General features: G+C 38.9%; 2 long non-coding RNA genes across 2 annotated transcripts; both read left to right on the forward strand.

Moving 5' to 3' along the window:
* Positions 1 to 269: 269 nt before the first annotated feature.
* LOC128359857 (uncharacterized) lies at positions 270 to 1,087 on the forward strand. Its single transcript, XR_008321466.1, has 3 exons — positions 270 to 415; positions 778 to 819; positions 985 to 1,087. It is a non-coding gene; the product is annotated as an uncharacterized LOC128359857 (long non-coding RNA).
* Positions 1,088 to 11,721: 10,634 nt separating this feature from the next.
* On the forward strand, positions 11,722 to 14,042 carry LOC128359886 (uncharacterized). Its single transcript, XR_008321470.1, has 3 exons — positions 11,722 to 11,899; positions 13,494 to 13,595; positions 13,955 to 14,042. It is a non-coding gene; the product is annotated as an uncharacterized LOC128359886 (long non-coding RNA).
* Positions 14,043 to 16,018: the final 1,976 nt, after the last annotated feature.

Here is a 16,018-nt window from a genome sequence, read left to right on the forward strand (position 1 = left end):
GTGTGTATGGGCAGATACAAATTGATAATTTATATTGATTATTATGTTAATGAACACAAATAATGGAGACAGAAATTTACATTAATTTGTCTAATTTTATACATATTCATATATTTTGGACATTTACTACAGATTAATGCCATCTTGCTTTCTTTTGTGTGAATATTTACACTGCCATTAATGTTTGACTTCAGCTATGCCAAAGTTCAGAGCTGCTATTCTGTTATCAGATTTCCATAAACCTTCAGAATAAAGGTAAATACAGAGAGATGAGACTGTCTGTGAATCAACAGACCTTAAAAATCTCCTGCTCTGAGTTACATGTTTATTCTTCTGGTTGGATTCCTGGTTGAAGCTGCTGATATATTTCACCTTCACTCATCGGCTTCATTAAGATGATTTTCAGCATCTAAAGGTAACGTAACTGACAGTTTTCATCATGTTTGTGTCTGCAGGTGTTAAAATGATCTGATATATATATATATTATATAATATTCAATTCGATCTATTGATTCTTCTTCCTTCTCTCACCTCCTTTGTTTGTCCTTTTTGTCTCTGCTAATTACTGAGTCCTCCACGTGTGCCCAGCACTGCCTGTTGGACATCATGTTAAACTGCAACATTAACCCTACTATTAGATCCAACTGTTAAGTTACACACAGATATAACAGAAGTAATTCAGTACAGTCTCTGATTAAAACAGATTATTACAGAGAAAACAAAGTGATGAAGGAGGATCAGCTGCAGTTTCTCTGTGTGTTTCCTCTGCAGGTGAAGGTAGAATGACTCTGTGACAGGATGTGGATCTGAAGTCACCTGGTCAGTACTTTCATGTCTTGTTCCATGTAGCTGACTCCACCACCAGATCATCTCCATTTAGACTGAGATGTGTCTCCATACTGACAAATGAAAAGTCAGCAGTGCAGACCTGTGTGATGTGCAGCTGGTTGTAATGAATGAGCATGTTGTTGTGTTTGTGTGAAGGTGTTTCTCTGCTATGGATCAGTGTGAGGACAGAGAGGAGGGAGTCCCTCCCTCTAAAAGCTCTCTGTGTGGGGAACATGACAGCCAGACCAAAGCTCAGAGGTGAGATGAGGATCTCTAACTGTCCATCACTGTTCTCCACTCACATCACTCCACCGTCATTATTCACACTCACTGTCACATCTGACACTCAACTACTGAATAATAAGTCACAATAACTCAGAATGAACTACTAACTTTGTGAGTTAACAAAGAGCTCAACCACTGATTAGTCAACTAATCAACTAAGATGAGACAGCATCTTTCATCAGATGACATTTTGATGAACAGGAGAACGTTTCTCATCCACTGTCTTCTTACTGATTTTCATTCTGCTTCTAAAACTTCAGCTGCTGACAGTCTGCTCAAAATTCATCTTTTTAAACTCTTTGATTTGTTAATTGTTTGTTTGTATCAGGATGCAGCAGCAGAGAGCAGACTCTCCTGAACCTGACTGTGTGTCCATGAAGAGTGACCGGTCTAAGGGTCACCTTATTGAGTTTAAAGATGGACAACCTGCTGATGGAAGGTGAGAATTTAAAAGTGAAGTTTGTTATTATCTGACTCTCCTGTGAAGAGGAAACAATATATAGTTTCAGCAGTGACATCACAGTGTACACCTGTGCAACAGTCACATGTCAAAGAGTTCAGTGTTATATTATATACTATGTTTAGTTGTAGTAAAACATCTTCTAATGAGTCAGCTCCACCATGTTGTCCAAATATGATCAGTTCTGGCTCCAAAAATCAAAGATGGCACCATTCAAATCCAAGATAGTGATGTTAAATTGCCAAACTCGATGCTTCAAACACCACAAACCACTGGGTGACGTCACAGTGACTACATCCAATTTTTGTTTTTTTCAAGTCTATGTTTATACCAGTTTAATATCATATCAACTTTTCTTTCTCTTTCTTCTTCTCCCCCCCTTCTGTCTTCTAAATAATCCAAACAAAATGTTTATTATGCCATTCAAATCAAAACATGTTATGAAATTGTTGAATGAACTGTTTTATTAGTATCAGGATGCAGCAGCAGAGAGCAGACTCTCCTGAACCCAGCTGTGTGTCCATGAAGAGTGACCGGTCTAAGAGTCACCTTATTGAGTTTAAAGATGAACAACCTCCTGATGGAAGGTGAGAATTTAAAAGTGAAGTTTGTTATTATCTGACTCTCCTGAGAAGAGGAATCAATATATAGTTTCAGCAGTGACATCACAGTGTTCAAAGAGTTCAGTGTTATAAGACACCAACATGGTCACTATATCAATATGTGTATGTAACTTTCAAAACAGAAAGGATTGTTAGTTCATTTATAGAAGAAGAGAAAATGTTGATTAGAGTTATTAAATGTCCTTAAATGTGATGTTTTCTCCACAGAGTTCAGCAGCAGAGCTCAGAGGTTCAGCATGAAACACACCTGAACTCCATATTTATGGTGTGTACATGCACAAACACACATTTTAGTTACTTGCAAAAGCTTGTCATTTGGCGGACTTTGGTACGACAGAGTCCGACACAAGAAAAAAAAAGAGAATGAGATCAACTTACTGCGGAGGCTGGACCACAGTATTACAGGATCAAACCAAGTTAGTAGAGCTATGCCAGCAGCTGGTGATTTTCTGAAGTGGTGCAACTTTATTCGTAACTGATAAATGTATCATATCAATAACATAAAGCCTATTCTCTTTTTTTTGCCTGGCTTTTTTTTTTCTTGTGCTAGACTTTTTCTTTTTTTTTGCCTGGCCCTAATACTCCATCGTACTTTGGAGATGTGCATTAGACAAACTATGTTTCCGAATTCTCTGTAGTGGTGCCACTCGAATCTGAGACCTGAGTACTATATCTCGCTCACATGTCTGACATGATGACTAACAAATAAAGCATCTTGAATCTTTTTTTGTTTAAACTATATTTTTGGGCCTTTTTGCCTTTAATGTACAGGTTTGTAGAGAGAGAGACAGGAAATGGGAGGCAGAGAGGGGGCAGGATAGATTCAAACCGGGATCGTCTGCAGTGAGGACTGTAGCCTCAACACATGGGGTGCTCTACCCACTGAGCTAAACACCGCCACCGAATCTTGAATCTTGAAAAGCAACAACTGGAGCTGAAATAGAGAAAACTCACTTTGCAGTTTTCTGACAGAATATTATATCAGACTTTGCCAACTCTGAATGCAGAACAGAACAACAGTTACTGTGTTAACCTACATGTAACTTGTGTCTGCATCCAGCATCATACAGCCCTTCTAAGTTTACAGTGGTCCACATAACTGACTCCAGCACACCGTTTGTTTTATGATCAGAGACCACCAGTACTGAACAGACTCAATGAGGAAAAACGTTTTGTAAATGAAAATAAGCCTCAGTAAAGAGATATTTACAGCTCATTAACTTTGTCTTTGGTGTTCAGCTGACCTCAACAACCCATCTGTAGGCTACAGTCAGTCTGATTGGACGAGACGTGCAATTCATTCTGGTTGTTGGAGGATAAAATGAAATGTTCACTTTATCTTTCTGTTCCAGCTGCTGGAGGAGAACATCGTCACTTTTGTGAAGAACGAGCTGAAGAGAGTCCAAAGAGGTCTGAGCCAAGGTTACCCAGAATGCTTAGAGAGTCAGAGTGAGGATGAGGAGGTGTTGGACGGTGAGGAGGAAGAGCAGAGGAGGAGCAGCAGAGAAGCATTTCTGAAGATCACAGTGCACTTCCTGAGGAGAATGAAGCAGGAGGAGCTGGCTGAGCATCTGCAGAGCAGTAAGAGGATTTTAACAGATTTAACATGATGGAGAGGAAATGGATGCAACATGGGAGAGGTTTATATTTCAAACTTTGCTGTAAATATGCTGCACACATCTGCATCAGATCAGAGGCTGTTTGTCCTCCACTGATGAGCTGAATAAAACTGATGGAGGAGGAAAAACTACACAGACACACTTACATGTTCAGATGTCTAGACTTTCTGTAGGATCCACTCACTGATTTCATTTGTTGTTTGTTCATTCAGGAGCTCGTGCTGCAAAGTGTCAACGTAAACTCAAGTCTAACCTGGAGAAGAAGTTCCAGTGTGTGTTTGAGGGGATTGCTAAAGCAGGAAACCCAACCCTTCTGAATCAGATCTACACACCGCTCTACATCACAGAGGGAGGGACTGCAGAGGTCAATGATGAACATGAGGTCAGACAGATTGAAACAGCATCCAGGAAACCAGACAGACCAGAAACAACAATCAGACAAGAAGACATCTTTAAAGCCTCACCTGGAAGAGATGAACCAATCAGAACAGTGATGACAAAGGGAGTGGCTGGCATTGGGAAAACAGTCTTAACACAGAAGTTCACTCTGGACTGGGCTGAAGACAAAGCCAACCAGGACATATACTTCACATTTCCATTCACTTTCAGAGAGCTGAATGTGCTGAAAGAGAAAAAGTACAGTTTGGTAGAACTTGTTCATCACTTCTTTACTGAAACCAAAGAAGCAGGAATCTGCAGGTTTGAAGAGTTCCAGGTTGTGTTCATCTTTGACGGTCTGGATGAGTGTCGACTTCCTCTGGACTTCCACAACACTGAGATCCTGACTGATGTTACAGAGTCCACCTCAGTGGATGTGCTGCTGACAAACCTCATCAGGGGGAAACTGCTTCCCTCTGCTCGCCTCTGGATAACCACACGACCTGCAGCAGCCAATCAGATCCCTCCTGAGTGTGTCAGCATGGTGACAGAGGTCAGGGGGTTCACTGACCCACAGAAGGAGGAGTACTTCAGGAAGAGATTCAGAGATGAGCTTCAGGCCAGAACCATCATCTCCCACATGAAGACATCACGAAGCCTCCACATCATGTGCCACATCCCAGTCTTCTGCTGGATCACTGCTAGAGTTCTGGACGATGTGTTGAAAAGCAGAAAAGGAGGAGAGCTGCCCAAGACCCTGACTGAGATGTACATCCACTTCCTGGTGCTTCAGTCCAAAGTGAAGAAAGTCAAGTATGATGGAGGAGCTGAGACAGATCCACATTGGAGTCCAAGGAGCAGGAAGATGATTGCGTCTCTGGGAAAACTGGCTTTTGAGCAGCTGCAGAAAGGCAACCTGATCTTCTATGAATCAGACCTGACAGAGTGTGGCATCAATATCAGAGAAGCCTCAGTGTGCTCAGGAGTGTTCACACAGGTCTTTAAAGAGGAGAGAGGGCTGTATCAGGACAAGGTGTTCTGCTTCGTCCATCTGAGTGTTCAGGAGTTTCTGGCTGCTCTTCATGTCCATCTGACATTCATCAAGTCTGGAGCCAATCTGCTGACAGAAGAACAAACAACCTCCTCGTGGTCTGAAGTGTTCAGAGACAAATCAACCTGTTTGTACCAGAGTGCTGTGGATGAGGCCTTAAAGAGTCCAAATGGACACCTGGACTTGTTCCTCCGCTTCCTCTTGGGTCTTTCACTGCAGACCAGTCAGACTCTCCTACGAGGTCTGCTGACACAGAAAGGAAGTAGCTCACAGACCAATCAGAAAACAGTCAAGTACATCAAGAAGAAGATCAATGAGAATGTGTCTGCAGAGAGAAGCATCAATCTGTTCCACTGTCTGAATGAACTGAATGACCATTCTCTAGTGGAGGAGATCCAACAGTCCCTGAGATCAGGAAGTTTCTCCACAGATAAACTGTCTCCTGCTGAGTGGTCAGCTCTGGTCTTTATCTTACTGTCATCACAAAAAGATCTGGATGTGTTTGACCTGAAGAAATACTCTGCTTCAGAGGAGGCTCTTCTGAGGCTGCTGCCAGTGGTCAAAGCCTCCAACAAAGCTCTGTAGGTGCACACAGAACAATCCAGATTAATGTAGTTTAATCTTTGCTCAGAGAAGAAAAATAATATTTGCAATTGTTTCCTTTTCTTCTGCTGATTCTTCTTCAGGTTGACTGGCTGCAACCTCTCAGAGAGAAGCTGTGCAGCTATGTCCTCAGTTCTCAGCTCCCAGTCCTCTAGTCTGAGAGATCTGGACCTGAGTAACAACAACCTGCAGGATTCAGGAGTGAAGCGTCTCTCTGCTGGACTGGAGAGTCCACACTGTGGACTGGAAACTCTCAGGTCATTATAGTACTGCATATTTACTTCTCCCCAGTTTCTAGTTTACATGAAGAGTTTTTAATAGGAAAAAGATCTTGTGTAATGTCTGAGGTGAAGTGTTGTAATATCAAGTATGTAGTAGGTTCTGTGGCCCCAAATTACTTCCAGCGCAATCACCAAATCACACGCACTGCTCATAAGTGAAGGAACATGAACACACACACACACACACACACACACACAAACACACACACACACTTGAGATGGACAAATAAGTTAACAACAAATCTTTTACTTTATTTGAAAACCATGTCCATCATAAATATGTCAATATAGTTCCAGTTGAGGACGTGGAAGGCTCTGATACCTCTGTTATGAATTCTGCAGCTGCAGTATCATGAGAAGCTTATTAAATTAACTGGTGTGTGTGTTCAGTCTGTCAGGATGTCTGATCACAGAGGAAGGCTGTGCTTCTTTGGCCTCAGCTCTGAGCTGCAACCCCTCCCATCTGAGAGAGCTGGACCTGAGCTACAATCATCCAGGAGACTCAGGAGAGAAGCTGTCTGCTGGACTGAAGGATCCACACTGGAGACTGGACACTCTCAGGTATGGACAGACAGGTGGACACTCTCAGGTATGGACAGGTGGACACTCTCAGGTATGGACAGACAGGTGGACACTCTCAGGTATGGACCGACAGGTGGACACTCTCAGGTATGAACAGACAGGTGGACACTCTCAGGTATGGACAGATGGACACTCTCAGGTATGGACAGATGGACAGACACTAACTGAGGGACTCTGGTTCATGTTTAATGGTGGATGTGATTGAAGGTGTATGAAGCTGATTGTGTCTTTGTCTCTTCCTCCAGGATGGACCATGGTGGACTGCAGAGACTGAAACCTGGTCTGGGGAAGTGTGAGTGGGTTTTCAGTTTGATTCATGAGAACTTTGAGAAAAACTGAATGAAATATGTAAAAGAAGTGAAAAAAAGTTCAAAATGATGGAAAATGTGTTTTAGCAGAAATGGGGGTGGCCTAAACTGACATTTATCTTGAACCAATGAATCCATGAAATAGAAATTTCCTTCTGTTCGTCACAGTTCAGGAGTTAAAAGAGAAATGTTTTATAAATGTCCACATGGTGGCGCTACCTGCTCCAAAATGTCCCTCATGTCTCTCCTGCAGATAAAGTTCATTCATTCATACTGACTTCAGCTGTTTGGAGCATTTGGACTAAAATGTGTTTTGTAACAGACCACAGTTTGAGATGAAAATAACAGACTTGATGTGCAAAGACCTTCACTTTACACCAAACCTGATGAACAAACATGAATATTACTGAATATCACTGTCATGTTGACTGTTCATGTTCTAACTGAACCGTTAAAGGTTCACTTACTCTGTATGTCCAAAGCTTTCAGTCACATCTCACGGTCTTCCTCAGTGATGGGGTGTCTCAGTTGTCATGGAGATGGTTTAAGTTTGAGTGGTTTCAGTAAAGTAGTTAATAAATCAACAGATGATAAACTGCAGCTGTATTGTGTCTCGTTCTCTCCATCAGATGCCTGTGAACTGAAACTGGATCCAAACACAATGAACAGAAAACTCAAACTGTCTGATAACAACAGGAAGGTGACACATGTGTGGAAGGATCAGTCATATCCTGATCATCCAGACAGATTTGACTACAGTCCTCAGCTGCTGTGTAGAAATGATCTGACTGGTCGCTGTTACTGGGAGGTCGAGTGGAGAGGAACAGTTGATATATCAGTGAGTTACAGAAGAATCAGCAGGAAAGGAGGCAGTGACTGTTTGTTTGGAAGGAACGATCAGTCCTGGAGTCTGAGCTGCTCTGATGACGGCCATCACTATGTCTGGCACAATAACAGAAAAACACCCATCTCCTCCTCCTCCTCCTCCTCTTCCTCCTCCTCCTCCTCCTCCTCCTCCTCCTCCTCCTCCTCCTCCGTCTCTAATAGAGTAGCAGTGTATGTGGACTGTTCTGCTGGCACTCTGTCCTTCTACAGAGTCTCCTCTGACACACTGATCCACCTCCACACCTTCAACACCACATTCACTGAACCTCTGTATGCTGGGTTTACAGTCTGGTCTGGTTCAGTCTCTCTGTGTCCTCTGTAGGAGGGAGAGTCTTTCCTCTACATGATTCATTGATGTCAGGACTGTAGATGTATTTTGTGTTTAATTGTTCTTTTTGTATTAAAATATGTTCTGTTAATGTGTGTTAAGACTGAAGGTAATTGGTGGATTGACTTCCAGCCCTGGTAGATGATTGGCTGATGATCCATATCACCATGCATCAGAAGTCCTAGAACCTCTCTGTGGTGATGGCTCAATGTGTAAAATATACAAAGAGCTGAAGTATTGTTTTTAGTTTGAGGACGACTTGCTATGTGTAAAGATGACACATAGGACTGAGTATGAACTCCTACAGCAGCACTTGAAGTCTTTTGATTAATGGATGTAAAGGCTCCAATATTCCTTATAGATGAGTATCTTGAATATGTATAATGTATTTTTATATTCCTCCTTAACATGCTAAGTAATTAATGGTTATATTTCACACATTTATTTTTGAGTTTAAGTTTTGATTCATATTTTCTACTTATATTTTTGATGTTTTTACTAGTACTGAGTAAAGTTTTGATTTGTACTCAATATTCGACACGTTTATTTTATCCTCCTCTCCTGACACATTAATTTATTTATTTAATTAGAAACGTTTTGCTATGCTTACATTACATTACTAACTGATTTCAAATACCTTATGTTAATAATAAGTATATCTGTATAATCATCATTGTGATGTTTGATATGAAAATCTCCTCTGCTGACTGAAGATCAGCTTTTTGAGTGTTTTTAGTGTTTTTATGGTTCTCATGTATTTTATCACACAATCATCAATAAAACTATTCATGGCATTATTGTTGAAAGCATCCTCACTTTACTGACACAATGGATAATATAACAAGCTTTTAAAATACAACACATTGTTGAAGATGAAACCGAAAAGCAGTGTGTAGTCGGCTCACATTTCAGATGTCTGAGTTGTTAACAGCTCCACCAAATACTGATTCTTCCCTCTAAACTTCTCACATGCTTTCATTTCAATAAATGTTCAAATGATCCAATATTTCAGCAAAAATCAAAGATTAGAGAAAAAGTCCAAAAACTTGTAACCACCACTTGAAATGAGATTAGCCAATTGTTAAGTTAATAGTTACATAAATATCACACACATAAGCCCGATAAGGAGGATGGTAAGCAAAACACAAATGCAAAATAGTGGAAATAAAAAAAATATTATTATTGTAAAAAAATATTTATTACACAAAATAAGAAATAATGAAATAATTGAATAAACCAAGATTTTCCCTTTTTTTCTTTTAGATGTGAACTTGGATTCACTTAAGAAAATAAAAGAAAATGGATCAACTGAAGTATATCACTTTGTTCGCTGTGTTTCAATTTCAATAGTAAATTTTCAATTCAGTATTAAATCAAAGTAATAAAAGAATGAAATTAAAGTGTCCACCTTTACAGTTTGTTCTTTAGGTAGTGTCAAAATCAATTTCCTTTATAATCCTTCTGTATTCACTCTTTAGATAATTGTCTCTTTCTTTTCTTTGCAAGTCCATTTCTGTAAAGTCAGTATGTCTCCCCGTTTGTTTTAGTCAGTAAGTCAGATTCAGTTTAGTTAGGGCCCCCTTTTTGGTCTTTTATTAATGCAACAACAACATTAATGATTTAATTGCAATGAATATCTGTGAAACATAAATAAATATAAGTTAAATATGATTTTATGTATGAATGTATACAAAAAAATTAATGGAAATGTAACTATAACTAGTTTGTTTAATGTTAAGAATAATCAACTATAAACAAATGAATTCAAACAACAGAATTAAATATATGTTAAATGTATGGCGGTTATATGTTTATTAAGGAAACCAGCGTACAAATGTTTATTGTGTTAATAGGAAAAGTTAAGTTTTATTGTGTCTAAAAAAATAAATTAAAAAAAAGCAGAGCTGTGAGTTCAAAGATAGAAACGTGATGATAAACGGTGTTTGTAGAGTTTCATAGATTTAATTTAGTAAAGTAATTAATTTTGTTTATGACCTGTCGTACTGGTCAGGTTTGTGTTCCTGTTAGATGTTGTGTGGAGATTTTCCCGCAGTGTGTGAGAGACAGTACACACTTACGGACACTAGATGGCGGTAAACCCCAAGAAGTGTTTCCAGTGAGGAGAAGTCTTCTTCTTCTTCTGCTGCACGGTCACTGTGATAAACTCACTGCCACAGCGGTAGGAGGGCTGGATTGAGTTTCTACTGAACTGGAAATATCTTCCCAGATAGCAAAAGATGTTAATTTAACGTTGAATTATAGTCAGTAAGGTTGACTTCTGGTTGATATTTGGTTTGGTTTGACTGTTTTTACTGTTGAAAAAGTGTAATTGAATCAACATTGAATTAAGCTGGTTTTAAAGTAGAGAAATGGGTGAGACCATTACAGGAGGGCGGGGGGGTCTCATATCCTAAATTAAGCACGATATGCTGTGAACAACATATTGTGATTTAAATAAATGTGTGTAATATGTAATGACAAAAACATCTACAAGTCGCCTTTAAACAGAGACAGTGAGGAAGGAGGAGAGAGGAGCGCCCCCTGCAGGAAGGTTCAACCATTTAAAATGTAACGGCTGTAACGGTTCCCAACAGACAGCGCCACCGTGTGTCCTCTGAGAGAAAGACGGTAGGTGAGAGTTTTTATTACTTTATATTAGCTTTGTGATAAATGAATTCAGTGTTATGAACTAGTTGCGTTAATAATGTGAAGACAAACATTTCACACTGCAGATATAAACAGGGTCTCGTAATTTGTTTTCTTTTCTTTTTAACACCAGCAGCAGCCAGTGTTAATCTTGCTGATTTAATATGGAGATAAAATAAAGTTTGTTTGAGTATGTTGACAGATATTTCTCCTTGAAGGTGACTTTAAGTAGTTAACAAAACCATATTTGATCATGCTAGGTATGCTAACGTTAAGTGTATGTTAATAATTAATAATTTCCTCTCTTCAAATATTAATAACTCTTGTAGGAAACTTTTAGGAGGAACATATCACACAGTTTTTCAAATCCCTATCAGCTCCCACTGAGTCTTGAAATTAAAAATTAAAATGTTGATGATCACTTTTTTGTGTTTTGGTTGGTGCAGTGTGACTGCTTTAGAGAAGGAATCCAGGTAGTGCTGTGTGTTTTTTATCTAATCAGTTTTCTGTTTGTTATTCTCAGCAGATAACTTTCCCATTTTCACCTTGAACACTCACTAAGACCTCAGACAAACATAGGCTACTGTTCTCACATACACACAAACCTGTTATGTTAATGAACACTAATAATGGAGACAGAAATGTACATTAATTTGTCTCATTTTATACATATTCACATATTTTGGACATTTACTACAGATTAATGTCATCTTGCTTACTTTTGTGATGTTATAATGTAAAAAGGTACAAATATAAAACTATTATCAGACTTCATGATTCAACTAATATTTACACTGCCAAATTGACTTCAGGGCAGAGCTGCTATTCTGTTATCAGATTTCCTTAAACCTTCAGATTAAACATGAATACAGAGAGTTTAGACTGTTGGTGAATCAACAGACCTTAAAAATCTCCTGCTCTGAGTTACATGTTTATTCTTCTGGTTGGATTCCTGGTTGAAGCTGCTGATATATTTCACCTTCACTCATCGGCTTCATTCAGATGATTTTCAGCATCTAAAGGTAACGTAACTGACAGTTTTCATCATGTTTGTGTCTGCAGGTGTTAAAATGATCTGATATCAGTAGAGATGGAAGTTATAGTGATGTGTTATGTTTCTTTGTTTGCTGCACTGCTGGAATAAACTAAACACCAGAAGAAATAAGAAACACATTTTGTCAAAGCTGAAATTCATTTTTACAATTTAACTGTGATAGAAAGACAGGAAACATTTGTGTAAGATAAAATAAAATATTACAGCTGTAACAACTACAACCATAAATATAGACAAAAAAAATATCCTCATGCATATGTAACTATTTGTTATGATGAAGTAGGTTAGAAGCTAATGAAACAGCAATAAAAGTATCTGTTCTGTGGTTCAAAAGGAGGACGATGAGTAAACCATGACTGATGTGCAGCTGGTTGTAATGAACAGTGTTGGGGGTAACGAGTTACAAAGTAACGGATTACAGTAACGATATTACTTTTTTGTGTAACTAAGTAAAGTAACGCATTACACTAAAAATATCGGTAACTATACTACTTTACTAGACTATAGTAACGTGCTTTTCTGCGTTACCCTGCCTTGTTTGCGTTTGTGTAAAGTTCTGATCTGTTAAGTGGCGTGTGTGCATGCGCGTTGCTTGTGTGTGTGCTTGCCTGGGCAGTGCACTGTTGTCATGGAGATCGATTTGATTTGAGTGACGTCGCTGCCGGTGAGAAGCAGGGAAGTGGAGATGGAGATGGAGACGCCGGAGAAGGAGATAGGGGTTTTGGCCAGTGACGATATGCACATTACTTCCAGTTTATTTCTCGAAAAGACAAAAATATCCGTGTGAAATGCACTCTATGCCCTGGCGACAAGTGTTTTTCAACTGCTGCCACGTCAATGAGCAACCTGTCTAAGCATTTGTCAGCGCAGCATGGCAATACAAAACTTGTGGCCAAAGATCCTGCTCGTCGGTCATTTGAAGGAGTCACTGAGCAGCTGACCCCGCCTAAACAAGCTAAGCTTTTGTCAAGTCGTGGAGCGCAGCAGGTAACACAAAAAGAAATTAACAGGCTAGTTGCAGGGTTCATTGTAGAAGACATGCTTCCCCTGTCGACCATTGAATCGCCCAGGTTTAGAAACATATTAGATAAAATACCCGCGACCCTGCATTTTCTGTTTCCTTTTTATGGGCTTAAGTGCATTTCTGTTTTATTTTATGGGATAAAGTGACCTTTATGTTGATATTTTTCTTTGACCACTTTCATTGACGCCTGTGTTTTGAAACTTGTGTGTTCATTGACCCCACCATAGCCTCCTTTAAGCTGTTATTTGTGGCTTTTACAGTGAGGCATATTTCTTTGTGAAGACAGGGTTAGTGTTCTTTCGTATGGTTTTACATGCCATTTTCTATACAATAAACACTATGTGGGCAGACTAAGTGATGTTTTTCCATGTATCTACACGGAAATGGGAAAGTACAGTAATAAGTAGTGAAGTTACTTTTCAAATCCAGTAACTAGTAAAGTAATCTCATTACAATTTACAGAAGTAACTAGTAACTTTTTTTGAGTAACTACCCCAACACTGGTAATGAATGAGCATGTTGTTGTGTTTGTGTGAAGGTGTTTCTCTGCTATGGATCAGTGTGAGGACAGAGAGGAGGGAGTCCCTCCCTCTAAAAGCTCTCTGTGTGGGGAACATGACAGCCAGACCAAAGCTCAGAGGTGAGATGAGGATCTCTAACTGTCCATCACTGTTCTCCACTCACATCACTCCACCATCATTATTCACACTCACTGTCACATCTGACACTCAACTACTGAATAATAAGTCACAATAACTCAGAATGAACTACTAACTTTGTGAGTTAACAAAGAGCTCAACCACTGATTAGTCAACTAATCAACTAAGATGAGACAGCATCTTTCATCAGATGACATTTTGATGAACAGGAGAATGTTTCTCATCCACTGTCTTCTTACTGATTTTCATTCTGCTTCTAAAACTTCAGCTGCTGACAGTCTGCTCAACATTCATCTTTTTAAACTCTTTGATTTGTTAATTGTTTGTTTGTTTGTATCAGGATGCAGCAGCAGAGAGCAGACTCTCCTGAACCCAGCTGTGTGTCCATGAAGAGTGACCGGTCTATGGGTCATCCTTTAAAGTTTAAAGATGGACAACCTGCTGATGGAAGGTAAGAATTTAAAAGTGAAGTTTGTTATTATCTGACTCTCCTGAGAAGAGGAATCAATATATAGTTTCAGCAGTGACATCACAGTGTTCACCTGTGCAACAGTCACATGTCAAAGAGTTCAATGTTATATTATATACTATGTTTCATATCATATATACTATGTTTAATTGTAGTAAAACATCTTCTAATGAGTCAGCTCCACCATGTTGTCCAAATATGTTCAGTTCTGGCTCCAAAAATCAAAGATGGCACCATTCAAATCCAAGATAGTGATGTCAAATTGCCAAACTCAAGGCTTCAAACACCACAAACCACTGGGTGACATCACAGTGACTACATCCAATGATTGTTTTTTTTTCTGTCTATGTTTATACCAGTTTAATATCATATCAACGTTTCTTTCTCTTTCTTCTTCTCCCCCCTCCTCTCCTCTAAACAATCCAAACAAAATGTTTATGATGCCATTCAAATCAAAACATGTTATGAAATTGTTGAATGAACTGTTTTATTGGTATCAGGATGCAGCAGCAGAGAGCAGACTCTCCTGAACCTGACTGTGTGTCCATGAAGAGTGATGCGTCTATGGATCGTCCTATTGACATTAAAGATGGACAACCTGCTGATGGAAGGTAAGAATTTAAAAGTGAAGTTTGTTATTATCTGACTCTCCTGAGAAGATGAATCAATATATAGTTTCAGCAGTGACATCATAGTGTTCACCTGTGCAACAGTCACATGTCAAAGAGTTCAGTGTTATAAGACACCAACATGGTCACTATATCAATATGTGTGTGTAACTTTGAAAACATCACATCAATAATCAGAGCAGCAGCTAACTTGGATGTGTCTGTCTTGAGCTAACTTCAAAGATGGACCCTGCTGAGCAAAGGTCAGAATATTGATCTCAGGATTGATAAACTGACTGAACACATTTATAATTTACAGAAAGGATTGTTAGACACAATAATGGTTTTCATTTATAGAAGAAGAGAAAAAATCTAAAATGTCTCATCATAACAGAACATCTTTAATAAGCTGTGTGCAGATTTGAGTCATTACATGTCCTTAAACGTGATGTTTTCTCCACAGAGTTCAGCAGCAGAGCTCAGAGGTTCCCAGTGATCAGTCTGCACAGCAGCATCAAACACAGCTGGACTCCATATTTATGGTGTGTACATGTACAAATACAAGAAAAAAGTCTGCACACTGCAGCTCCCAATGTAGGCAATTTATTTGGAAATCACCAGCCTGACGTTTCGAGCACAAACCTCTTCCTCAGACAGATACTGTGTTCAAAACATCACGCTGGTGATATCCAAATACATAATCACCATTTACTATGATAGTTTTATAATTTTATAATTTTTCAGATTGCCAAATTGCATTGTATCATTACAATATGGGTAGTATATGCAAAAGAAGAATGTTTAACCTCCCTCTATGTTGCCTGTACCCAGAATTCCCCACTCAGTTACTGGCAAAAGTTGCCACTTAGCGGACTTTAAAGATGTGTTAGACATTAGACAACAAACTATGTTTCTTCATTTTCAATTGTGGTGCCTTCAAGGAACCAAATGTGGGTATTCTAAACCACTTCATGTCACACTAGTGGTAGGAAAAAGTGTATAGTAAAAAATTATACTAATAAATACTAAATATCAGCATGCTTTGAAAATAAAACTATAAATCAATCAATCAGACTTTATTTGTATAGCACTTCTCATACAAATGAACCCCCTATATGCAACAATAAATGAACCTCATAAATCTACAATGAGGAAACACCAAACGTAGAATAAAAATGTAAAAAAAAATCAAAATGGCCAAAAAGAATAAAAGAAAAAGATTAAAAAAGATAATATTAAGTAAACACAACAACACTAAGTAAAGTGAGTAAAGCCAGAAATGTAAGGTAGGAAAACAAAGATAAAGATAAAAGAATGATCAAATAAA

This window comes from Scomber japonicus, chromosome 1, assembly GCF_027409825.1.
Source record: "Scomber japonicus isolate fScoJap1 chromosome 1, fScoJap1.pri, whole genome shotgun sequence".
Lineage (NCBI taxonomy): Eukaryota > Metazoa > Chordata > Actinopteri > Scombriformes > Scombridae > Scomber > Scomber japonicus.